The sequence below is a fragment of the Equus caballus genome, chromosome 26 (genome assembly GCF_041296265.1).
Source record: "Equus caballus isolate H_3958 breed thoroughbred chromosome 26, TB-T2T, whole genome shotgun sequence".
Lineage (NCBI taxonomy): Eukaryota > Metazoa > Chordata > Mammalia > Perissodactyla > Equidae > Equus > Equus caballus.
The window spans coordinates 27,032,345-27,060,318 of record NC_091709.1 but is presented as its reverse complement, the minus strand read 5'-3'; the positions used below and the strand labels follow the sequence as shown (position 1 = coordinate 27,060,318).

General features: G+C 34.6%; 1 pseudogene; it reads left to right on the top strand.

Moving 5' to 3' along the window:
* The first annotated feature begins 573 nt into the window (after window positions 1–573).
* On the top strand, window positions 574–10,859 carry LOC111770746 (phosphoglycerate kinase 1-like; annotated as a pseudogene).
* The last annotated feature ends 17,115 nt before the right edge of the window (window positions 10,860–27,974 follow it).

Genomic DNA, 27,974 nt, shown 5'->3' with positions numbered 1-27,974 from the left:
CGGACATGGCACTGCTCCTCAGGCCATGCTGAGGCGGCGTCCCACATCCCACAACTAGAAGGACCTGCAGCTAAGATATACAACTATGTACTGGGGGGGTTTGGGGAGATAACGCAGAAGAATAAAAAGATTGGCAACAGTTGTTAGCTCAGGTGCCAAAAAAAAAAAAAAAAGAATTACTCATCAAAGCAAGAACCAAGGAAATCTCAGCTTGAATGAGAAGAGACAATCAATAGACATCAACTGCAAGATGACACAGATGTTGGAATTATTGGACTAGGATTATAAAGCAGCAATAGTAAATAAATTATTCAGGAAGCAGTAGTGAATACTCTTGAAACAACTGATAAAAATAGAATATCTCAACAAAGGAATGAACATGCAAGGAAGAATCAATTTGAAATTTTAGGACTGGAAAAATACAATAACCCAAATATAAATCTCACTAGATGGTTCAATAGCAGGATGAAGTTGATAGAGAAAAGAATGAGTGAACTTGCATTTAGATTAATAGAAATTATCTAATCTGAATGAGAGGAAAAGTAATTTAAAAGGAAGAACTGATCCTCGGACATGTGGAACAGTAAGAAAAGATCAGAGATCCAGAAGGAGAAGAAGCAGAACGTGAGCAGAAAATATATTTGAAGAAACAGTGACTGAGGGGCCAGCCCGGCGGGAAGTGATTAAGTTTGCCTGCTCCAATTTGGTGGCCCGGAGTTCGTGGGTTTAGATCCCAGGTGTGGACCTATACATTGCTCATCAAGCCATGCTGTGGTGGCATCCCACATACAAAATAGAGGAAGATTGGCGTGGATGTTAGCTCAGGGCCAATCTTCCTCCCCAAGCCCCCCAAAAGAAACAGTGGCTGAATACGTCCCAAATTTGGTGAAAGACACAAACTTACAGATTCAGGAATATTAGCAAACCCTATATATTGTAAATAGAAAGAATTCCATGCCCAGGGACATCATAATCAAATTCTGAAACTGAAGACAAAAAAATCTTGTAAGCAATCCAAGAAAAACAATGCAGGACCTATGGGGATCAACAATTTAAACGACAGTGGATTCTGATATGAATGCCAGTAGGAAGTGGCACAATATTTTTCAAGTGCTGAAAGAAAATAACTGACAACCTGGATTTCTATCCCCAGGAAAAATATTCTTCACTAGTGAAGGTAAAATAAAGACGTTCTCACATGAAAGAAAAGTAAAAGAGTTTGACACCAGCATACTTGTTTCTAAAAAAATTGACAGACAAAGAGGAGTTGATAATAGAATGAAATTGGAACATCAGGAAAAAAGAACAGCAATTTGATAAATATATTAAACGTAGATTATGCTTTTCCTCTTGAGTTTTTAAATTGTATTTTTGCAGTTGAAAGCAAAATTGATATATATGAATACTTGGGTAAATCTTAAGCGAATTATGCTGAGTGAACACAGGCAATTGCAAAAGGTTTCATAATATATGATTCTATTTATATAATGTTCTCTAAGTAACAGAATTATAGTTATGGAGACTTCAGTATTTGCCACGAGTTAGATTTGGAGAAGACTATGACTATTAGGGTGCAACACAAAGGGATTCCTTGGGGACGATGCAGCAGTTTTGTATTGTGGTTGTGCTGACGGCTACGTGGAATTATACATGTGATAAAATTTCATAAAACCGTACTCAAAAATTCAAAAGGAGCACATGTAAAAACTGGTGAAATACAAGCATCCAAACATGGTTTCTGAGTTAAGTTGTATGCCTATGTCAATTTCCTGTTTTCTACAATGTACTTCGCTTATGTAAAACATGATCACTGGGGAAGTTGGATGAAGAATCCTTGGGTGATCTATGTACTACTACTGCAAATTTTTGCATGACAAACCATTTCAAAATAAAAATATTAAAAAATGGGTCAGTATGTATTTTGTCTCCTATTTTCTGATAGATCTTTTGTTGCATTAGTATTTTTTCTTCCTTAAATGTTCAGCCAAGTTTACCAGTGAAGTCATCTGAATCTGGAGCAGTCTGTGGAAAAATGTTTATTGGTTCAATATCTTTATTAGATATATGACCCTATACATTTTCTAATTTTTATGTGGTTTTGGTGTTTTTTGTGGAATTTGTCTATTTTATAAAGTTGTCTAACTATTGGTATAAAGTTCTTCGAAGTATTTAATTATTATCATTTTAATATCACTACATTTAATACATTGTCATGGACTGCCTTTCGTTAATGATTTTTGTAATTCATTGTTTCTTGTTTTGTGTTGATGAGTTAGCTGGAGTTTTATTACTAGTCTATTTAAATAAGTAGAAGTTGAGTTCATTGATTTCCTATATTGTTCATCTGCTCTCTATTTTACTGATTTCTACTTTTATCTTTATTGTCTCTTCTCCTTACTTTATGATAAATTTAGTCCTCTTTTTTTCTAGATTTTTAAGATAGAAGCTGAGATGATTGTTTTCAGATTTTAAACTTGTTTAATAGAAAACTATAGGCCTATAGACTTTTCTCTATGCACAACTTTAGCAGCATCTCACAGTTTTTGATATGTTGTTTTTATTTATGTCAAGCTCACAGTATATTATAATTTCCTTTATTTTATTTTTTAGCCTATGTGTTATGTCTTTTCTACAAAGCACCATACGTGCAATATAATTTAAAAAGAAAATTGAAATATAAGGACCAAATTGGCAAATTTTTAGATATATTGATATATTCAAAACTATAGTGTGATAGATTAACCTAGTTCCCCCTGAAAGTGATATATTAAATAAGTAAAAGCAGTCAGGATATAAATAACTTGTAAAATATTAAAACATGATAAATATGTCAAATCCTTCAGTAATTGGAGTATATACACTTGTTAATAATCATATGTGGTCTATTTCAATTGTCACCCATATACTAAGCCACAAAAGGAGGCTCAATGTAACCCAAAGAACTGTATCAGAATCCACATTCTTTGACATCAATGAAAACTTAATTATGGTTCTAGATTGTCGCAGAAACTATAAAATATTAAAATATACTCATAAATAAATAACAGGACAAAGATGAAAGTAATATAAAAATCATGAGCAATTTAGAACTGGAAACAATATAAATTCAATAATTCTTATGAGTTGAGGCAGGGGAGTAAATAGAAGGAAATTTGCAACATTAGTGAAAATGTTTGGAAAGACTCAATATTAATAAGTTGAGCGACTATGTCAAAAAGTAGGAAAAAATGACTGAACCACACCAAGAAAGTAAAACTAAGAAAGCAAGAAACATAGCAGAAATTAATAAAATAGAATGTTTCAAATCTCCCTCTCGTATGTCATCATCATTTGTCCAAAATCGGTTTAGTACCATGAGTTTCTTTTTCAGTCTTTCTCCTCCCAGCCTCACACACTGGGCTATCTTAATTCTCTCCTTTTTAACTGTTTTAAGAAAAACATATGACATCACAATTTTTCTCTAAAGCTTATTAATTGTAGTATTTGCTAAACCCTCTAACACAGATGACTACAGTGCTGACCTTTTGCACAGTTGACATGCTGGGTTTACTTTTCTCTCCTGCTTCAGATCTATTTTTTTTAAATTCATCTCATGCCTTCTTCTATCTTAGATTTTTTTGGTTTGCTAAAGTACATACATAAGTAATTATAAGTAGTCTATATGATACATATATTTTCTCATTTATTTTAGTCTTAAAATCATAAATACATTTCCCTCAGAACTTTGAAAGTGTTTTCTAGTAACTTCTAGAATCCTTGCTGAAAAGAAGTCTACTGTTAATCACATTTTGTTTTTTTGTTGCTAGCTTACATATTTACTTTTAAATTACCTTCTTGCTTTTGAGTTATATCTCAATATTTTAAGGCCATTTTTTTGCTTATTCTTTTTTGTCCTTTCCCTATTTTGCTTTCTATTTTCTTAAAATATCTTGTAAAATTTAGCTCTATTTTTATTTATACGTGAAAAGATATATTGATTAATAGAAGTCCTGGCTGTCACTTCCATTCCTCTGCTAACTCTCTCCCCTTAATACAGCTCACTTTCAGCTTGTTTTGCACAGGGCATTTTCATGATGATCCATTTAATGGTGCAAATTAGGTCACAGACAAATAGATGCACCAAAATGAGGAGAATACAGTTCTGGTATTGACTTTCCAGAAGAAATATGCCAATCCAAGTTAGATCTCTGTACAGTTATTATAAAGTTATTTTCCAATATAAACCTAGGGCTAACACAAATTTCATTAACAGTCCTTCAGTCAATTATTTTGATTTCTCTAACTTTTGCTTCCACCAAGTTGCAACATAGATCATCCTTCTTTACATATTCTGAAACAAAGCTTTGTCAATTTAGTTTATTGATTGTGGGGCCCATATTTCTCCTGTTTCCCCAAAATTCATCAGTCCTGGGGCAACTGATACCACCCTTATTGCATTGGTTTTAAATGTTTTCCTCTGCATATGTAATCATCATGTTACTAATATTTTGAAACAATAGGGAGGTAAGTTCATTTGATCAGTCCATCACCTTAAATTGGAAATGTATCCTCTTAATTTTAAGACTAATATTTTGTAAAAAGTCAGTAGTATCCCCTGTCAGTTCAATCAATATGTAGAAACACTTCCAGCTTCTAGATTGTAGCCAATTTATATCACTATGTTTCACTTTTTTAATCCAAAATTACACAGAGATATACATACATATTTGGTCTATGTGTCTGTGTTTTCATCAGAGTTTGGTAATAGACAGGGTTTTTATTCTTATTATGTTTATCTATTGTTAAATAATTACTTTTAAATTTTCCTTGTTTACTACATATTGGTTACCAAAGCACTCATTTCTTCTTTTTCTTTTTTTGAGGAATATTAGCTCTGAGCTAACATCTGCCACCAATCTTCCTCTTTTTGCTGAGGAAGACTGGCCTTGAGCTAACATCCGTGCCCATCTTCCTCTACTTTATATGTGGGACGCCTACCACAGCATGGCTTGCCAAGCAGTGCCATGTCCACACCTGGGATCCAACCTGGGGAACCCCAAAGCGGCCAAAGTGGAAGGTGCTAACTTAACCACTGTACCACCGGGCTGGCCCCAAGATCATTCATTTCTAATCCAAGAAGAAAGCTATAAGTAGCTTAAGTTTTAACAACCAATACCAAACGTACCCTGTTGCTTGGAAAATGATTTATAAATAAAAATTACTGTCATGACAGGGATAAGTTTATAAGCTGTATGAAAATAAGATATGATTTTAACAACTTAAAGTAGCACTAAGTTCGTACATAAAATTTGGACAAATCATGATAAGTATTGTAATTTCTACCACCAATTACAGTTGTGTAAAAAATACATGCCAATACAGTGAAGGGGATAAGATTTCAATTTATTGTTACCAAGGCTAATGGTAAGTGGTTTGCATTTGAAGAAACCTTATCAATTGATAGAAGCAATAGCAATCAGTGGGAAAAAGATGGGAGTTGCACTGGAAGAAACATAAGAGCCAAAGAAATTTTCTGTAGAAATATTTTTTAGTCATATAATGACTGTGAAGAAAAAATATTTTTGTATATTCCATGACATATTGAACTCTGGATCTTTTTAACAGGCACAAATTTGGCTATTATTTCTTGTAAATTAAATAAAAGTGAAATTTATAATCATGATTGAGCAGTGAAATTTCAATTTGTTATGTAATGGTTGGTATTTATTGCTTTGATATAAATTAAAAAGGAGTTATTTGAATTTAATTATTTGATCAAATCTTCTTTTGAAAAATAAACCTTGCAATATATCTCTAGTGCCAACTTGTAAATACAGAATGGTAGCATTTCAGCAAGTTCAACTATTCTAATTAGTCACTACTCTGGTATATCACTATTGAAATGAATCATGGATGCATTTACATGTTAAAAGATGGGTTTTGCTTGCTAACGCTGTTTCACAAGTTGAAATTTTTTTAAAAAAATTTATATTGCTTTCTTCAGTAAAGAGAGCTTTGTCAGTAAGGTTATCTTTATAATTTAAACCTTTGCTTACTTTTGGCTTTAAGACTTACTTGGGTTGGTTTACTAAAATGTGATTGATTAATTTTTATTTATACTTAGAATATTCAGATTTACTGATAACATAGTCTACCTTCTAGTCCCATTTCATGATTTCCCTTAGTTCATAGTATAACAATATAGACTTCTCTCTTTCACATTGTGCTTCTTTAAGGTGATAAGTTAGAAAACATAATTTACTCCTGATATACTGGTCTTCCACTAGCACTTCACCTCTCCCATAAATCACCTGTGAAAGCTAAATATTTTGCATGATATACATTTTAAAGATAAGATGATAAATGCCACTCTTCTATCCCCTTATTTCTATCCTAAAGGAGGAAATTTAGTTAGAATTAAGACAGATCTATGTAAACTGGGCTTTTGCCCATACTCCCTCTTTTGCCAGTATTCAACTCAACACTGTCAGATTTTGCCTTATTCAATAAAGTACACGTGAATAGACTCAGCAAGGAAAACAGCTGTTTGTTAAGGAAGAATTCCTGTTAGTGTCCAAAGGATTTAATAAGTAGATTCTTTAATTTTACTTCTGCCACTCTTTTAAACTAAAGGCAACAGTGTCTCAGGCATATGTTCTGAAACACTTCTTCTGATACCAATACCCTTTTCCTTGGCTGTCTTACATTTCTACACTTCTCTCAAAGCAATTACTGATATTACAGGAGACTTATAAGAGCCTTCCATAAAGGCAGATTTTGGTCAATTAAAGGAAGCATCTAACCTCCCTCCTGCCTGCACCAAGAGACTATTGAGACCAAATACATCAAGCCTTTGATCCCTTCAATTTGTACTGTGAATAATGTCATCCATCCTTAATAGAAGTAAGAAATATGGGCAGAGTTCGTAGGTATAGTCTGCCATAGCCAGAGCAGTCTTGATGTAACACATATGTACCATCTAAAAGAACTCCACCGGGGCCAACCTGGTAGTGCAGCAGTTAAATTCACCCACTCATCTCCGGTGGCCCGGGGTTCACCAGTTCAAATTCTGGATGTGGACATACGCACTGCTTATCAAGCCATGCTGTGGCAGGCATCCCACATATGAAATAGAGGAAGATGGGCACAGATGTTAGCTCAGACCAATCTTCCTCATCAAAAAGAGGAGGATCGGTAGTGGATGTTAGCTCAAGGCTAATCTTCCTAAAAAAAGAGAGAGAGAGAGATCTCCACAGTCTCCAGTCGGTGAAGTGATACTAACATGTTGAGATGGAAAGCTACATGAATCAGTGAATGCTGAGTTATATGCATAGATCTGCAATTAGGTCATCAGAAGAAATGATAATATTACTTTCACAGGCAGTGAGATGAAAAGGGAGAGTAATCTAAAAGGTTGGGTGCCTCCAACATTTGAATCTGAGCTCAATCAACAGAAGCCATGAGGAATCTGAGTGTCTGTCTAGCCCCTTACACAATGTCCTACATGGAATGGTATCAGCTAGTAGAAACAGGTCAAAGGAGGAATTCATGCCACTATATGGTTTACTAAGTTTATGGACATAGCTAGAAGACTTGGGAGAAACACTCTGCATTCCTTCAAATAGTCTCTGACACAGTATGCAGCTTTATGAACTCATTCAAATCATCATCATCATCATCATCATCGCCCTCTGTTTTATTCCTCCCTTTAAATTCCACTAGATCTCCATTAGTACTCCCCTAGGGGAACTTTTCAGGACCATCTCTATTTTCTTTGGTATCATTTCATTTTAATGTGGGAAAGGTTTGTTACCTTATACCACCTTGTTTACTGTCTACTCAGTCCTTTCTTGATCCTATTACCAATTGGTTTTCTTTTACATGTATGCAAACTATAATAGTGACCAAAACTACACAAGCAATCATAAATTTAATTTCTATGAACTTTCCTTTTTTTGAGGGACATTAGCCCTGAGCTAACTGCTGCCAATCCTCCTCGTTTTGCTGAGGAAGACTAGCCCTGAGCTAACATCCGTGCCCATCTTCCTCCACTTTATACATGGGATGCCTACCACAGCATGGCGTGCCAAGCCGTGCCCTGTCTGTCCCCAGGATCTGAACCGGTGAACCCCAGGCCACTGAAGCGGAACGTGCACACTTAACTGCTGGATCACGGGGTCGGTCCCTCTATGAACTCTTATAGACACCAAGTGGATTAAGTCATCCTGGGTGTTTCTTTCTTGTCTGTCTGTAAATTTGGTACTATTTTTTTTATTACAAAACTCTTTTTGCTAAACTGATTAAATCTAACTGTGAATACTATTTGTAATGTATGGAGGTACAATGCTTAAAAAGAAATACATACAGATATAGATCCATTCTCTACTGTATTAACATTGCCAAAACATTCTATATTACTATCCTCTTACCCCATTTCTAGTTTCTCCCTCACCTTTTCTCCACAACCAAATTCTTTTACTGTGGCTTTGAAACTGCTGCTCCATATCCAGCAAATGCAATAATATCATAAGCTGCCATTTTAAACTGCTGCTTTATCTTTTCACCTTAACTGAAACTTAACTCTTTTCCAAGGAGGTACCTTTTCCTGCAACTCTCCCAAATGGTATTCTGTTCTTCCCTATTTCGTACAATTCAGGATTGCAATGAGGGTTTGGTGTCCTACATGCTCACTATTGCCATATCATGACTATCATTTTTTTATCAAATTAAGAAAAAATTTTTAAATCTATGTCATCCTCTCTACCTACACAAATCTTTCTGATGCTTCCTCTCATTTATTAAAGACTTAGAGACATGGCTTTTTGTGTTTCTCTACTCTAGGCTCAACTATTTTTGTAGATGATTTTTTTATCTGTATGGATGACTAATCTAACACTCAGAAAAATAAAATCCCAGAATTCTGGTCGACTCCACCTCATCTTCCTGTTCCCCAGGTCACATTTTGGAAAATTGCATAATATAAACTGGGATAATCTGTATCATTTATCATCTAAATTGGGACACTTCTGAGAGTGAAAATTGGCAGTAATAATTATTATGGCAGGAAAACAGGCATAAGTGAGTATTTTCCTGGACACCTGGCATGTATGGTCACTCTCTCAGTAATTGTCCTATCTCCAGATATGATCAATGTAGCATCCTCTCTACTTGTAAACAATCTACTGTTCTCACGAGCCATATCATATCCAAATAACATGTCCAATAAATAGATCACATAAATTAAAAAGAAAAAAGTAACAACATTTTATAAGCATATAAAAGCTTATTTGGATTACGTGGAAATTTTTAATCATCTATAAATGTACTTTTTTGATTGGACATTACCAGCAGAGAAGACTCTGTGTGACCCTGGAGCTTCCTATGATCACTCTGTTGTCTAGTTGTCACTTTCTAATAAGTTTAGAGGGGATGTTGGGTCATCATAAGTGCAAACTTCAATTGTCCAGTGATGAACTATGATAATCAACAACACAAGGATAAGGGTTTCTATTTCAAGTATTCTTGGTCAGTAAACCAAGTGAGCTGTTCTTATTAACCTGCTGGCTCTGGCTGATGATGCCTCTATGTCTGAAGTGTACTCCCTAGAACCAGTTGCTATAGCTCTCAAAACTCTGCTGAGTGAGCTTGTCTCTTACAGAAGGATTAATTGCACCCAGAAATGGAGAAAGACTATGTTGACTTAGGTGCTTTTTTGTCATCCTGCTGAAAAGCTTCCGTCGTCACATAAAAATAATGAAAGTGCAAAGATGCTTCCTGAAATAAGGGTAAAATGAAACCAGCCAAAATAGAAGTTTTCCTGGTCTCTTTTTTCAAACTAGGTGATTTCTATGTCAAAGATGTTTATAATGGGGCCTGCCTGTGGCGCGGCGCTGAAGTTCACACATTCCGCTTTGGCAGCCCGGGGTTCGCTGGTTCGGATCCCGGGTGCGGACATGGCACTGCTTGGCAGGCCATGCTGTGCCAGGCATCCCACACATAAAGTAGAGGAAGATGGGCATGGATGTTAGCTCAGGGCCAGCCTTCCTCAGCAAAAAGAGGAGAATTGGCAGCAGATGTTAGCTCAGGGCTAATCTTCCTCAAAAAAAGAAAATGTTTATAGCACTTTACATGCAACCACAGCCTCGTGGTAGGAATGAACCATCAAGAGCGTAGGTGGTTTCTTGAAGAAGGAGGAGCTGAATTTCTTTGTCAAGGCTTTGAAGAGCCCAGAGAAACCCTACCTACCCATCTGGAGTATAGCTAAATCTGTAGACAGGAACCAGTTGATTGTCAATATGATGACAAAGCCAATAGCATAATTACTGGGGGTAGAGTGAATTTATTCTCCTTTGGACGCTCAACAACATAGAGATTTATGCTTCCATGTTTAGATGAAGAGGGAGCTAAAGTCCAGAAATGAGAACATGATATGAAGATTACTTTGTCTGTTGACTTTGCAACTGCTATCAAGTTTGGTGAGAATGCCAAAATCACCAAACTCCTATGTTCTCTGGCCTAACTGCTGGCTGGATGGACTTAGACAGAGGTCCTGAAAGCAGCAAGAAGTATGCTAATGCTGTGGTCTAGAGAGAGCAGACTGTATGGAATAGACCTATGGGGGTATTTGAACGGGAAGTCATTGCCAGGAACGGGAACACTCATGGATAAGGTGGAGAAAAGCACTTCCTGGTGCTGCATCACCATCTCAAGTGGCAGAGGCACTGCCATTGTTGTACTAAATGGAATGGGACAAAGTTAATCATGTGAGTAGTACGAATGGTGCCAGTCTAGAGAATCTAGAAGGTAAATTCTTACTTTCTTGCTTCCTGGTTCCTGTGCATCACTCCTATCAAACTGATGCTTTCTACATCTCTTCTTGACTTTAGTTAATATCTTCCCACATCAATACTCAGCTAGTGACCAAGAGATGGAACACAGGAACTCTTAAATGGCATACAGCATCTTAGCCCCTTGGATTTGCTTGTAGTTTTCAAGATCCCACTTGAACTTCTTAGTGTGTATAAACTATTATACTTTCTAGAGTGCATATACTTATATTTTCTAGATTAAAAAAAGGTAGTCATAACCTGTAATTCTCTTTTTTGAATTAACTTATTCTGATCAGCTTTACATTTATCATCATAGCATGGGAACAAGATAAATTCTGGTTGTGGGTAGGGTGGGGGACAAAGTCGATAATGTATTAAATAATAATGTACATTTAATTATAATTTAAAATTACTTTAAATAACTTATTTATGTACTAACATATGATTTATTTACAAAAGGGATGAAAATAATCAGTACTCAAAAGACTCAGAACCAGAACAGCATATTTAATTGGAAAATGTCTTTCTCTATTACCTGCATGATTCTGGCTAGTGATGACTACAATTTTGTCTGAGTAAATATTGTCAATGAACTTTCATTTTTCTCTTTTAGTAATCAACTTTATTATTTCTGTCATATTGCTTTTCAAATTTTAATATTAGCCATAATGTTTTCATTATCATTGGTAACTTGCTTTTAATCATTTCAAAAGAAACCTGTTGTTTCAAATTAGAACACCAATGGGGACATTATTTGCATAGATACAGTGGAGGAGTGATTAGATTAATCAAAATTCTCTGATTAGGAGAATACTTCCAGTGTCAGTCTCTGATAATTACTCAAAAGCCATCATATTACATGATATTGTAATTGAAAATATTGTTGCCTATGCTATCTCAGCTCCTTCACTTCCTATGAATATGTGACTATGCTTGCTGCTTTAGAGTTTATGAAAATATTTTGGATTATTCATGCCTACAACCCATGAATCTGTGTTTAAGTTAATTATCTGCTGTTAGTCTCAATTACCTATTTTTATAATCAAGGAGATGCAGCCATTTATTAATCAGAAGGGCTCAGAAACAAATGCTGTATATTTGCTTTTATTTTTAAAGGAAAATAAGGAACATACAAACCCCTGGAAATCTTATCTATATTTACATGAGCAAAGAACTCTTTCTGTAGTGGGACATAACTATCTCTGTTTTAGAGCTTAGAGGAAATGATTTCAGAGGGTGTAAGTTAATATTCCTTAGGGTAATATTTGCCTATTTTAAAGTTCTGATCATGCATAGAACTAGTGCACAATGTGTAATTTCTTTTATTTAAAAATAATGTTTTGAATATGCTAATACTCCTACACATCCATTACTCCCAATGTCTCTTACTTCAATGAGAAAGGAGAAGGAGAAGCTGTCAGACTGAATCTTGTTCATCGTTGTACATCAAATCATGAACTTATGCATTTGTAGTAATAACATCCACCTTTTCTATTTTTAAAAATGAAGTTTCTCAACTATTAAGGTCTTCTGGCTGCTATGTAAAGGCCGTCCATTCATCAAATTGTTTTCTGGTTCTCATGCTCTATACCCTTTGCAAGAACTTTACTCCAGCATTTATACTCCTCACTAACTTGTATCACCAATGGCCCATTTTCATTGGAAAATTCCCATTAGCATATGAACATGCTACAAGAGTTCCCAAATAAAACAGCAAACAAACGTGCAAAACCACCCCACACCAGCAGCCACTCCGTTTCTGTCTTCATCATTCATATCAGCACTTGAGTCAGATTCTCTCCTGAAGCCTTTTTAATTACATCTCCCTCCTCTCAAAAAATCTGCCTAGAAACGGCTTTTGTTTCAGCTCTATATTGAAAAATGCAGTAGTTCCTTTTCTCGGATCATTTTATGTTACCTCTTGTTAGTATTTGCTCTCTTATTTTGAAACTCTATCTAGTATTGGCCTCTGTGATAACTTCTGATTGAAATCACCCATTTAATCATTTAAATTATCTAACCTGCTGAGAATAGTATGCTATATGGATATAACAAGGCTCATACCTGGAGATTTGAATGTGACATCGTCTTAGATTATCATAAAGGTGAAATTACAATATCAGCAGCAGACAAAGCCCTCTTTTCCTATTACATTTTTAGCAATGGTCACATTACCAGTTATGATTATTCATTGCAGCAGGTAAAGAGTAGCTTAAATTGGAGCTATAAACTCTGTTGGGCTCAGAGAGGTTTATTTCTCTTTTATTCTGGGGACTAACACAGGCAATGTATTAACAAAGATATGTAAATTACCACCTAACTCCATCCATATTCCTAGAATTCAATAAAACACTCATAAAAGTAAACTAAAATAAAGGCTAACCCCATGATATGTAATGTGTAACCCAAAATAAATTTAATACATGCTTATTAAAATTAAATGCATTTCTCAAAAACTCCTGTCCCAGCAGAAATATATTAAAATCTATATATAGATTAATTATAATCATGAAAAATTATAAGAATTTTGAAGAAAAACAATGGACCAAAGTATTTACATCATTGGACTCAGAAAGATAAATGATAGGTAAATCTGTACTTTCCAATAAATAATTTGTTTGTCAGAATAAACTTAGACATTATTGATTTGTTTTAGGTAGAAAACCCAGAAATGTTGGAAAATTGTTAAAATGTAACAAGCATTTAAAACCACATTCTGACCACTGTTTCTCAAATCCCTACTTTTTAACTTGAAAATAAAAAGTACTTGTGTTTAAATAACTTTAAATAAATGTTTCTAATCACATTTTTAATTTAAAACATACCTTTGCAATAGGATTTTTATATCTTTCATAATTCATTCATTCTACAATTCCTTTCTGACATTGACACAAGAAGAAAAATGATAGAATTTCTTTGTAATGAAATATTAAACTTATGGATCTTTTGGAATGCAATCAAGTGTGGCCACCACTCTGTGCTACTCTTTCATGTTTATACATGCATTTTATATATAACTATATGTGATTGTTTCCAGGAAAATCAGACCGAAAAGTTATAAAGCAGAAACATCTTCCAAATGTAAGGTGATGGGAGCAGTCTCCCTACAGGGATATGGAGTAATCGTTGGTGGATAAACACACCAGTTTCCTCACCGTTCAGGTGGGAAAGCTCTGAGGCTAGTGGTATACAGTCTCCCAGAGGCCTCTGGTTATACAGTTACACCTGCTCACTGATGTGGTCTCTATTGCCTTTCTTTCATTCACTCTTCACTTTCCATTGTCCCAACACTGTTTCCAGGAATTACTTCCTGAATGAATGCAACCAAATTCTACTTCTGCTTACAGAGTAGAGAGCCACAAGAGGCCAATTCTCTTACCCCAAAACAAGAAAACAGGAAAATCAGCAGAATCCTAACTTTTCTCAAGTCCATCAGAGAGCTGAGGTTGCACAGTTACCAGGTGAACCAGAGTCACAAGCCTCCCCAAGAAGAGACAAGAAAGAGCATGGCAGAAAGAGGCAACCATCCTAAAAAAGTGTGAAAGAAATCAACTGAAATTTAGAAAATTCTTAAATGCCAAATATTGGTATAGTGTGACAGTTTAGAATTCCTTGGAGCCCCAGATGCAAGAGAAGTTCAAAGTAACTTGAGAGAGTTTTTCCAATTCTGTAATCAAACAGATTAAGGGCAAGGCAGAGAGCTGGAGAGAAGCCTCAGATGAGCAAAGGTATGAAGCCCTGACTAACTTAGGCAATGGCACACAGCCCTGACCATTTTCAGGAACCTTCTCTCATAGAAAAGCAAGCACCATAAGTACCCTGGTTAAGAGCAGGAAACTATTCTGTTCCAAGGGCTGCAGCCTATATCCACTGCCTTACATAGAAGCAAAAGCCATCTACCCATGGAGGAAGGGGTAAGAAACAAACTCTGCTCCCACAAACAAGAGATTTCATTGGGAAAGAGGCAGGAAACGACCATCCTGGCCCTTGTCCCCTGCTTCTAAGGGAAAGATAGAGGCAGTAGCAGTCTCCAGTGGAAAGCAAGAAACGTACCTGGACTGAGAATCCTGTACTGATTCAAGAGAGATTGGTATAAACATGGTGAAGAATGAAAACTCATTCCTTCTCAAGATCCTCTCAGACACAAGGCAGACTTTGGCTGCTATAAGGAAGACAGAGAAAACCTCACTCCCAGAGGCCAAAGCCCTGAAGCTGGAGAAGTTGAAGAGAAAGCTACCATTATCTTCACCTTAATGCCTTCACCCTAATGCCTTCACCCAGAAACAGCAATGGCAGTGTACGGCACATTTTAGGAGGGGCAAAAGTATATAGAGAGAGATTCTCTGTGACAAATGCATCTTCAGGTGAGAGTGGAGTAGAAAGACTCTCATCCCTTTGACATCCCGGGTCCCAGACTCAGCATGTGGTACCAGCTGCGTAAGGCTGAAAGAATTGGAAGTCTCAGTAAAAGGTGATAAATATAGCAACAAAAAAACCCAAAACCAAATCAACTCCAGACAAGATTGATTAAACACCTTACAATTATGGCTTGACAAAAGAAAAGTTATGCCCATTCCAAAGGGTAAGTAACATTTACCTCATTCTTTACTCTTCATTTTTACACAATTTTCATCATAAAATCTAAAAAGATGAGTGACACACAGTGTATATATCAGCAAAAAGAGACTGAAATCCAGTTGCTACCAATTTAGGGTAAAAATCAAGTGAAAAATTCAGTCAGAGATTCCAAAGGAGGAAAGAGTTTCAAATGGAAGAGATGAATGAAAGATGAAAAAATAAAAACGAGGATGATAAGATGCAATTAGTTAGATGAGCTGTCTGCTGGGTCCCTGTGCCCTTCTAGGTAGTAGTTTTAGTGAAAGGGTAGAACAGGTCAAAGTTAATAGATGTTTCACAGTAAAAAGTTAAGATAATGGGATTTTTTTAAGGGGAACTATTTTTTGAGTAATTTAATAGATTATAAATATACCTAAGAGAAAGAGAAGACTTTTATAATCATATACCCCTTATAATTTAATTCACTTCTATCTAATAAGATAAATGAAAATTTTGTACCCATAAAAATAAACACCAAAGACCAACAGATTTTAGATAAACTTATTTTTGTAATTTAGAATAAAGTGTTACAGAATGGAATGCTTAAATTCTAGCGTGATCAATTTATTTTTAAAACTCGATCTAATTGTTCAATAATACATATCTATAAAAATAGCAAAAGAATAATAAAATTCTAAGTAAACCTGAGCTGCATCACTATACGTTCAATCAAAGAAATAAGGACTGTAACGTTTTACTAATAATATTTAGCAATTTAAATTTTAGTTCTCATATTTAAACTATATTTCAATTTAACCATTGAATTCTTTTCTGAATTAGCATTTGTGTGGAGAATCTCATCATTAAATTATTTATTTGTATTTAGTAAAGAACTAGCAAATTAGATGGGGAATTATATATACATACATATTTATACATCTTTTTTATGTGTGTGTGTGTATTTGGCCATTCTGCTTCTAAAACACAATAAAAAATGAAAACAAAACTTTTACTCTGATTTCTCTCAATTTACTTATTGCTATTTTCAGATATTTCATCAGAATTAAAATTAAAACACTGTTAATTTACTTCTGTTTTTGTTTTTATTTTGAGCATCAATAAAGTGTTCATACTGCTAGTATCATTCAAGCCTGGATTCATTTTTAATCTGTCCACCAATAATGATCTATTATATGTTCTTTCTAAAATAATGGATATATTTCTTCTTCCTTACAAAATCCACAGGAAATGATATATAAAAATCTTTTAAAATTAATTTTCACTGATTAACTCATGAATCTACCATTTATGTTGCTAAACATGCTGCAAACAGACATGCTCGAATGGGGAACTTTTTATCCCATTTTTATTGGTTTCCAAATAGATACATAATATTCTGTGCTAAAGAATGTTTTATCATGTATTGGGAATCCATGACAAAATTGTGTGCTAAAGAATGTTTTATCATGTATTGGGAATCCATGACAAAATTGTGTTGTTTGAAAGTTTAAGATCATTGCCTATGTGAGTTGGAAATATGTAACATTAATTTTAAACAAATTTCCATTGGGAAAAGTAATCTAGAACATAGATGCCTGTTTTTATCCTGAAATTTAGAAATTCTTCTCCTATTACCAAAATGCAATTGGACTGAGAGAACTTACGTTATTTATATATGTCATTATGTGAAATACTAGAGAAATTTCTACAAAATGGAATAAATCAAGTGATTCATAGAGAATCTCAACTCTGCCCTATGTCAGCAATGAGAGGCTCCTTTTCCCCTCATATTAGAATTCACTGGGCATGTATTCCCAAATCTCCTTAACTTTCTTTGGTTTGTTGCTACAGATTGTTTTCCAGAGATTTTTAAACATATCAAGAATAAATGACTTCATAAATATCATTTTTAAAGAGTGATAAATGGATCTTAGTTCATGGAGGTTAAAATCCAACATGGCAATATATTATAATCATAATAAAAGCTTGTTTTTTATATGCTTCATTTTATTATTCCTTTTTTAACCATCACAAGAATAATTCTTAGTATTTCTGTTCCTGAGGCAAAATCATAATATACTCAGCAAATCTTAATGGAAATTTGGAGAAGTAACTATATGAAAATTTAAAATCTGGGCAGGAGCTTCACTATTTTAAATTCAGAACAGATATCCATAAGATTTATTTTTAATAACAGTACACAACAAAGTCTCACATAATACTCACATGGTTTTACGCACATTGACATCAAGAGACCTACTTTTGACAAATCTCTTAGAAAATGCGTTTGTGAAATAACTGTATCTTCCTAAAAGCCTTGTAGTCCATTGACTGATATATTTTTTTTGTACATCTATCTTTCAGGCCCTCCCACACAATCTAAAGCATATAAGCTCTGCTTTTTTTAAAAACATGTCAATACCTACTAATTGCTTCCTGAGTAGGTTTTGGTGTTATTTCAATGAAAGGTATAATTTAGCAAACAGATTTAGCAAGCAGCAGATAAAACAATTAGTACAAAGATCTTTTGTGGAAGAAGTGGCTGGCAGTACACCCGCAGTGAAAGCTGATTTGTAATTTAGAAAACAGATTTAGCAAGTGGCAGATAACAACAATTAGTCTAAAAATCTTTTTGTGAGAGAAATAGCTTGTGGAATAGGAAGAGGGAAGACAAATTTGCATAAAAATGATATGTCAGCTTCACTGAAAAGCAAATAATTTTCCATCTACACCTCTTAACCTTTCCTTTTCCTTATGGTTTTCTTTTTTCCTTTTATATTACAGGTGGTCAAGGCACTAGGATATTTCTAAAGTCATGACATAAGTGGTGTTGTCTCATGTAGTAGTACCACTAAATTTTTAATGAATACACCGCTCAGTGGGCCACAATAGCTATTGGATTGTGGAAGGAAATGAACCCCTTTCTCTTTTCCCTAATGGGTCTATGTTTCCTTGGTCATAGCTTGGATTTCACAAATAAAATTGACATATTAGTCACAGTTAAAGTCGAAACCCAAACCAACATAGATTTCCAGTAAGAGTAACTATCTAGGATATCGTTCACTATTAGGATCCTAATTTAGATGCAAAGAAAGCATTAAAATAGTACAAATGGAGCAAAGAGTGGGTTCACAGTAAGTTTTATTGAAATGCGTTAGCTTCAAATTTCTTCCCCTTACTTAAGAAAGGACGTCAGTGGTGTGGATGCTGGAACATCAAGGGTAGGGCCCTATGCAACTCTTAGATTACAAGGGCCCCTGATCAAAAAGCAATGAGATTTGTTAAAGCAAGAGGCACTGCTCAGCAAAGGAAGGCCTTACGTACATGTTGAACTGAGCTACTCTACGCAAAGTGATGAGAAGTCCTCCAGAACCCAGACTGTTGTCATGGACCTCTCTTGACATTTACAGTTATAAATTACTTGGAGATTATGCTGTATTAAACAACTTACTGATTTCAGAGACCGGATGTCAGATTCTCAGATTTAGAACTTTTTTCTAAAGAACTTTGTTCTTTGTTTTTCTCAGGTTTGTTGAATTTTGATGCATTCGTTGTCAATAACTGACCACTCTTGTTTTGTCCATAGTATTTAACCATCAAGCCCTCATGGGTGATACTGCTTGCTCCAGCTCACAGACAATAGGAAAGAGCTCTCAACCCAGACTGTTTTTATAACCAATGTTATACACATACAAATAATTTTCATTTATGTAATTCTACATTTGGAATCTGCTCAATTTACTCAATTCAGAAAAATCCCTTGTACAAAATACACATTATTCATTTTCCAAGTTCCGTTTGTTACTCGTGGTTTCTTTAGCATTTTGCTTTATGTTGTTCAATGTTGCTGTTTTAACTGTTAGTTTAATTCCTCACTATTTTCGGAGAAGGAATTGGCAAATTGTTTCTCTACAAGGCTTTGCAGGCAATATGGTCTCTGTCGCAACTACTCAACTGTGTCACTGTAGTGCAAAAGGGATCTTAGACGACTGGTAAACAAATGGGCATGATTGTGTTCCAATAAAACTTTATTTAAAAGACAAGAGACATGATTTGGTCTGATTGAGCCATAGTTATTCAAGCCCCACTTTAAGGAATCATTAATTAGTGTTAAATTGTCTGTGTTTGCTCATACTCTATTGGCTCTGGAAGAAACTTCATTGACCATGTACTTAGAGAATGACTGCTCACTCTAGGGCAACTCTGTGAAATATGAATTCGGTATTTAAAAACAATAAATCTCCCAAAGCATCATCTTTCAATTTAGCGAAAAATCTTGCAAGCTTTCTTGTATTATGTGGTAATGGAAAAAATAATTTTATTTATAAAACAATTGATGTACTATAAAATGTAAATTTATGGTATATTATATGATACGATATAGCATATATTATAATATTTATATATAACACAATTTCAAATGTCTTTAAGTTTTAATTATTACTATATAAGCACAATCATTAAAACTTTGAAACAGAGAAATTTAGAAGTAAAAGAGATTATAAAAATGAGTTAATCCAAACTCTGTATTCCTCAAATAGAAAGCAGAAACCAACAATGCCATAGTTTTAGAAAAACCAAAGTTAGGATCTGATTTCATTGAGTCTCTATTATTATTTTAATTTATTTTAAAAAATTTGCCATTTTTTCTTCCAAAAAAATTGATCAGCTTCTGATGTAGCACAAATTCTATCAATCAGCAGCTTACATGATTAAATATGCTACTTAGTCAATTGACCTAATACCATAGTTCATTCTTTTCTTAAATGTTAAAAACCATAGCCTATATTTTAACGTAAGCATGGTTTATAGAATTAATGGAGTTAAACAGTGATAAGCATATATTAAATTCATAGGACTTAAATTTGACCACTATATGATTATGATTTCCTTTGTTAGTAAGACTAATAAACTGAAATGGCTTCTACTATAGCAAAAGAATCCTACTGTAGTTGGTTTATTATTTATATAGTATATTGGATTCAGGTTTTTATTTTTGTAATTAATATATTGTATATTGTAGGTAGTTTATATGTTATATATCATATATGTGGGTTTTCTTGATAATAGATTTGTCCTATAAAAATAGTTGAATCCATCTGCAGAAGACTTAGACATTAATTTTGCAGCATTACTGTTAACCAATATTGAAAATAATCAGCCCATTCAGCATTTCTATAATCTACGTATTAAATAAACCCAAGAAATTGTCCTTCATTTGAAGGTAATACAAAAGAGTTAAACTTTAGATGATATTAACACTAACAAATGCAAACCAAAGGATCTATTTTACTTAATTGATTCAATAGCTGAGCTGGTTGATTGAAAATATGCATACTATGAAAAGTGGAATAGTGCCACAATCCTAACACAGCATTATTTATAGAAAAGGGATGTACAAGCTAGCCACTTTTTAATTTACTTAGAGTGAATTCTCTAGATAAAAAGAAATATACTTTCCAAATGACCAGAAGTATAATGGTTTGACGATCTTAGCAATAGTGGAAATTATTAATGTACTTATCTATTCTCTTATCTAACTTAGCAGTTCCTGCATTTCTGCAAGTCCAAAGTCCACCCATTCTTCAGCTGTAGCACAAGGTTATGAATTCATCATTTTTGCTTCCTTGTAAATATTCTATCCATTCTCAGGGCTCCTGCAGCACTTTATCTTCAGGATTTTCATATGATAACATTTGTGTTTTGTTATAAATATTCATATACATACAGTAGGGGAAACGCAAGGGGTAGGTTCCAAGACCCCCAGTAAATGCTTAGAACCTCAGACACTATGAGCCCTATACATACTGTTTTTTCATGTACTAAGAACTTATCATGCATGGTGGCATAACTTTTGCAGTTTGAGGTGTGACAGCAAAACTAGCGCGAGTTTCTTTTTCCTTCTTCGCAATTTCAGGATAGAAGTTTTGTCCTTACTGTACATCTTTGCAACCTCAGCATGCAGTTTTTTTACTTTCCTTAAGTCAAGACCTTTCACCTTTTCACTTAAAGGACACAATTTACGGCCTTTCTTTGGCATATCCAAATTGCCAGCATCACTATTCTTGAGCTTTGGAGCCTTTATTAGGTAAAATTAAGGATGCAAGCACAGTGATACCATGGACAGTTGATCTGATAACCAAATGGGTACTAAGTGACTAACCAGAGGGTGGCATATATAGTGCAGATAAGCTGGACAAAAGGATGATTCATATCCCAAATGGGATGGAGCATGTCAGCAAGAGATTTCATCATGCTCCTCAGAATGGTGCACAATTTAAAGCTTATGAATTGTTTATTTCTGAAATTTTCCATTTAATATTTTGGACAGTTGACCACAGGTAACTGAAACAGCAGAAAGCAAAACTGCAGATAAGGGGAGACTACTGTATTCATATGTATATTTCATCTCCACTGAGCTCAAAGATCTTAGAGATCAGGATCCATATATCACTAATATCTGTACATTATCTGGTACCTAGTATGTCTATTCATTTATTTCTAAAGTTATTAAATGTGACAGGCCAGATAATGGCTCCTCCAAAGATGCCCATATCTTAATGCCCAGGACAAATGAAAATATTACTTTACATGGTAGAGGGGCTCTGTAGATGTAATTAAGTGAAGGATATTGAGGTGAAGAGACTTCTTGGATTATTCAGGCGGGCTCAATGTAATCACAGTGTCCCTATAAGAGGGAAGCAAGGGTCAGAGTCAGAGAGAGGTCTGAAGATGCTATCCTGGTAGTTTTGAAAGTGGAAGATGGCGCCACGAGCCAAAGAATGCAGGCAGCCATTAGAAGCTAGAAAAGACAGGGAAACAGCTTCTCCCCTACAGCTTCTAGAAGGAATTCAGCCTTGCTGGCACCTTGATTTTAGGACTTCTGACGTCTAGGGCTATATGATAATAAATTGTGTTGTTTTGGGCCACTGCTCACTACCTTTGTGATAATTTGTCACTACAGCGATAGAAAACTTTGTTTAATGTGTACCTTAATAGGTGTATCGATCCATATATACATGTGCATTTATAATACGTACATTTATGTATCTACCTACATGATTTATTAAGTGGCTTGATTCAGAAACTGATTTTCATTTGGGGTGGGTTGTTTTTCAGACGTGTTCTGAGAAAGTACTGGTGAGTGGCTCATGATACTTATTTCAACAATAGCAAGAGTGTTGTAATAATGCCTAGGACAGATGTGTATGTTAAAGATCCTCTGGAAAAAGGGAGGAATTCTCTATAAATCAGAACAGAAGGAATAGAAAGATAAAGCATGAGGTACCTCTGAAGAATGAAGAATATATGACAGGCCAAGACGGTAAGCAGAAGAAAAGGTTATGACAGAAAATAAGCCATGGGTCAATGTAAATCATCATTCACATTCAGGTAAACTTAATTCGACTGATTTCCTTGGATCTAGTGGCAAATGGAGAGGAAATAGTAGAATGTGAGCTAGAGAGTTAAGAAGATGTCAGATCATTATTCACCATATGCAAAAATTTAGAAGTTTCAACTTTACCCTGAAAGCCATAAAAATCATTAAAACTTTTATGATCAGTTAATACAAAATGAGAAAAAGCAGAAACGAGTAGAAATCTTAACTGAAAAAACTGAGCCTTCTTCATTCAAATGGTGGTGTTGCCATTTATTGAAGTCAGTAGAGAGAGGGATTCTGTGAGATGCATTTAAAATAGTTTAAATAGGAATTTGAGATAGTATTTTATGGAATATGAACATTTACATATGATAATAATGTAAGGAGTGTGTATAGGAAGTGAGAAATCTACTTACCTTAAAAAAAATCTTCAGATGCTGCAGAAGCAAAAGTGGCCGTGCCTTATGCTGGTTTTGTTTGTAGACCTACCGGATAATCTTTCAAGTAGCAGACCTCTTCAATGACCAAGGGTTCTTGGCCCAAACAATGCCAGATACTACACGCACACCTATCATGAAATATTATAGACTCTCTCTGTTATAACCGACAAGTGAATTGCCACCCTACTACCCAAACCTGACACTGTGCAATTCCTTACTCACAATTTTTGTATCATGAAGTGATTAAATACCTGTTAGTTGCGTATAACTGTGCCCATCAGCACCCCCTTTCATTTACGAACAGAAATAAGATTTGGTTGTTTCCATTTTAAAATGAAATTGGCCAGTTGGTATGATAGGGAACAGATGTTCTGTTGATCTAATAGATTTAAACAGGTGCTGGGTTTTGAATTATGATTAATTAAAAAGAGAGTAATATTGATAGAAAATTTAAGATATAACAGGGAATAAAGATCAGGGAAAAAAGAAGAGGAAATGCCGGCATGAAAATGTGAAATCAACATTTTGAGAGACAGTAAGAATTTTTCAGTTCACAGAGTTATAATGTTGGGCTTCCAATCATTTCGATAAGAATCAAACTCAAGTGACAAGTACAGGTTTAGCAACATGATCCATTCATTCCGAAAACTATTTTCTACAGTTAACTGATGCTTCTCATTTAATTAATAAGATATTTTATAAAATGGAAGCTTCAAACAGATTTAGACGTTTTTGGACTAGTAATGATCAAAATTATTGTCTGGGTTTACTAAATTGTTAAGTTTTGCTTACGTTATTCTATTTCCTTCTTAGCCACTAACAAAGTCTTGTTTTTCTGCTTATTCTTAAGTTTTTGATGTAGCTTAACATCAAAATGCCTGCTACATTGTGTGTGTTCAATATCTGCTATTTGAATAAGTTGAATGGATTGCATGTTATTTAATAAATAAAGACATTGTTTCAGAATACTTACAAGGAAATAGCCAGGAACTCAAATCTGGCAAACACATCTGTGATGGTTTTGTACCATTTATAATAAAGAATTTTTAGGGAAAATTAACAAATAACTTACAAAATTACATAGAATACAGTTTTTCTGTGGGTTTTTAATTTTTTTATAACTTGGATTTATAAACCTTCTCTTACCAGTTTTGTATAATTCTCCATCCCTCACTTTCAATATCTGTACTCAGGTTGTATTTAAATATAGAAGACTTTTGTGTCAAGGAAGATGGTTAATATATAGATTTCCCAAAATTGACTACAGCTAGATATTAACTAGTCATTCCTAAAGTGTTAATGGGTAGCAGAAGGTAGTGCTGGCAAGTGGTGAGATGAAAAACAATTTATGATCATATTCCTTTCCCACTGTCACTAAGATAAATGGCATGGATTGCTTCTACATTTTCACCTTCTTACTTCTATAGTTTTCCTTTTAATAACTTCTTTTCTATCTAGGGCTGCTCATAGTGATTAACAACAAATTTCCTTATTGTGGAAAGAGAGGCAAGAGGAAAAGGCAATGTGATGTCTACCATTGAACCAAATATTGGGTATCATAGGATACTTGGAGACAATTTTAGCTATTGTAACAGCTGGAAGCCTAAATTAGAAATAGATTGATATTCAGATATCACTAAGTGTAATCCTTTCATTTTACAAACTAGAAAAGATCGAGGGCACCGATTGACTTATTAACATCATCTAGGTATTTAGGGGGAAAGTTAGTACTTACTTGAACTGCTCTGCCTACCAGACAGTGTTCTCAATTCATGTGTTTACATTTATTTTTCTGACATGCAATTTTGCCTAATTTTTAGGATGTTCTCTAACATTTCTTTTAATTTGTAAATACAATTTCTTATTTCAATACTTTACGTTGCTATCAAGAAACCACAGTAAAAACTATTAGTTTTTTGTAGTAATTTCATTTTTTTAGAATTTTGTATCATTTCACCTATATTAGGCAATATCTTCCCCCTTTTACTCATATTTCTCTCAATACCCTAGTGGATGAGACATCCACCCTCTTTACGCATGCAGATAGTTTTGTACTTGAGTTCTTCCTATTACCAGCTTCTCCAATGGCAGGAGGGGTGTCTGAATGAAAAGCCTTACACTCACCAGGCCACCTTCACTGCAGAGTGGGAGGAAATCCTGAATTAAGGGCAGGGACAAGCCTACATCTTCTCTTTTTCCTCATTTTCCATTTCCTGACCTCATGCAACAAGCACAAAGAGACAGCTCTGCTTTCTACATACAGACCATATGAACTCCATTCATTCAGCTGTTTCATTAAGTGGACTTGCAGTGAATAATAGAAATTCTTCTTCAGATTTAGGACCACTTCTTCTCTCCAAAAAACATATTCTGGAAACATTTTAGGAGTTATAGGAAGCAGTGTCATCTATATACAGCTTTACTACCTTTCCAAGCAGGTTAGAGATGCTTAGACCTATATTATCAGTGACAACAACACAGAGGAGAGGTCAATGGTACCTCACACTGTACCAATGAGACTCTGGCAATAAGATTTCAGTATAGGTATGCCAGGAATTATTATAATTTACTTTTTGCTGATGAGGAAATGGAAATAAGATAACTTATCAAAACAGATCCAAGACTCAGACCCAAGCCTTCTGATTTAAATCTGCCTCTTAGACTATATTACACAGAACAGCTGATACATTAATTTTAAGAATAGAAAGTTTAGGAAATTTAAAATTACCAACTTGTTTTTGGAGTTGCAAAATTATCTTTTCAGTCTAAAACTTCAATCTTATTTCTCATGTGCATAAACTTGTACCCTAGCCCAACAGGTATGCGTACTTTTCTAATTCCCATGCAGTTTGCTTGGCCTGGAATGCCTTACTTTAACCAATACAGTGTTTCCATGCAAGGTTAATTTCAAAATTTGGGATGCCTACTGTAAACACTGTAACATATTAAGAATTAAACAATAATTCCTCTATTAATTTCACATATTATAATTAAGACTTCATGAGATTATGAATTTGAAGTAAAACACTAAGTTCTACATCACTCTTTTTGTTATCCATAATCAATATTAATAATAATTAACCAGTATTAGTGATAATAACAGTAAATGTTTGATCCATAAGATCTTACAAAGTAACTTTAAGATATGTAACAAACAGAAAGACAATATTCAGAAGCTGACACAGTTCTGTGATCTATTGAAAGCAAAGTGATAACATCACATGCTCAAAATATAAAAGATGGCATCCCAAGGAAATTCATCTTTAGATCTTTTCTTTTTAAGGGCAGACACAATATGTCATTCATCTAGATTGCCAAAAATACTATACAGACGGACTCTTAAAAAGTATTTTTGAAACAAGATGTAGATGAGTGTAGAATCCAGATTGCAATGAGGTAGGGACTTGGTCAGTAGCCAAATTCGAGTAAAGTTAGGTCATAAAATAAGAATTCTGATAAGAGCTGAGTCAAGGAAAGTTTTGATTTTGTTGTTATTGCTGAGTTTTGCTTGTTGTTGATAGAGGAGACATGAACTTCTTAGAAATATAAAAGGCTACATATATAGGTGAACATATAAGATTTTTGGCAGAGAAAATACCATTTTGGTAACACTGAGTGTGCTCGTCAAACTCTCAGTTTATGCCAAAAAATTGTAAGGACACATCTCTAGAGCTTTGCTACCTAATATTGTAACTACTAGCCACAGGTGGCTATGCAAATTTATATTTAGATTAATTTAAATTAAACAAAATAAAAAATTCAGTGGTTCAGTTGAACTACGCACATTTCGTGTGCTCTGTAGTCATATGGGCCTGGGTGCTACCATGCGGCGGAAGAGATGTTGATAGATGTGCAGTGTAGTGCAGATAGATGTATGTATCATCACAGGAAGTTCCATTGTTCAGCAGTAGTCTAGACATAGATATAAGCAAACATATGCAGTTTGGAATAAACCATAGCTTACATGAAAATTACCTGCCACAAGCACAAAACCTAGTGTCCCCTTGGCATTCTACATTGCACATGTTAGATATTCATGCATCATGTTAGAGAAGCCCATCTCTCAAGGGAGCTCCAGTTCATCCTCAGAATACTCCTACACTTTTGGTGTATTATGTAGAGAGGATAAAGTATCTTGCAACTGTATGACATTCTTTCTTTGGATTCACGCCTTGAAGATCTCTTGCATTGACTTCTTTGAAGTATTCCTGCTATAAGAAGAATGAATGAGCTAAAAGAAGCCCCAAGTGATTCTTTGGATCAGGGCTTCCTGCACTGGAAAAGTACAAGTTTGGCTATATTTTGACAACTTTCCTCTTCCATAGAGCATTTTTTCTCTTTCGTACTCTTTTACTAGGCATTTATGTTTTAATGAATTCAATTTAGGAGATGAAGGCATTGTATGAGTGGGCTAAGAATGTTGGGAAAGTCAGAGAATCTGATAATTAGGGAACCATTTTAAAAACAAAGGTAAGTTTAGTGTATGGGTGAGAGTTATAAGAAGAACAATGACAGGTAGCAATATTATGATAGGAAAAGAGGAATACAACTTAAACTGTGTGCTTTGTGATAATCATGCTAACCTAAAAGGAAGTTAAAATTTTACAATCTTAAAGACTTTGAGGGATCTTAAAATCAAAGACTCAGAAGAGTTCTCAATGTAGATGTTAACATCTATGGATGATTGCCAGGGAGTGTGTAAAGAAAAATATTCTATAACTGCAAGAGAATAGGCATCCAGGATAAGTGAAAAGGGTGGGAGATACTAGCTCTGGAGTTTAAACATTT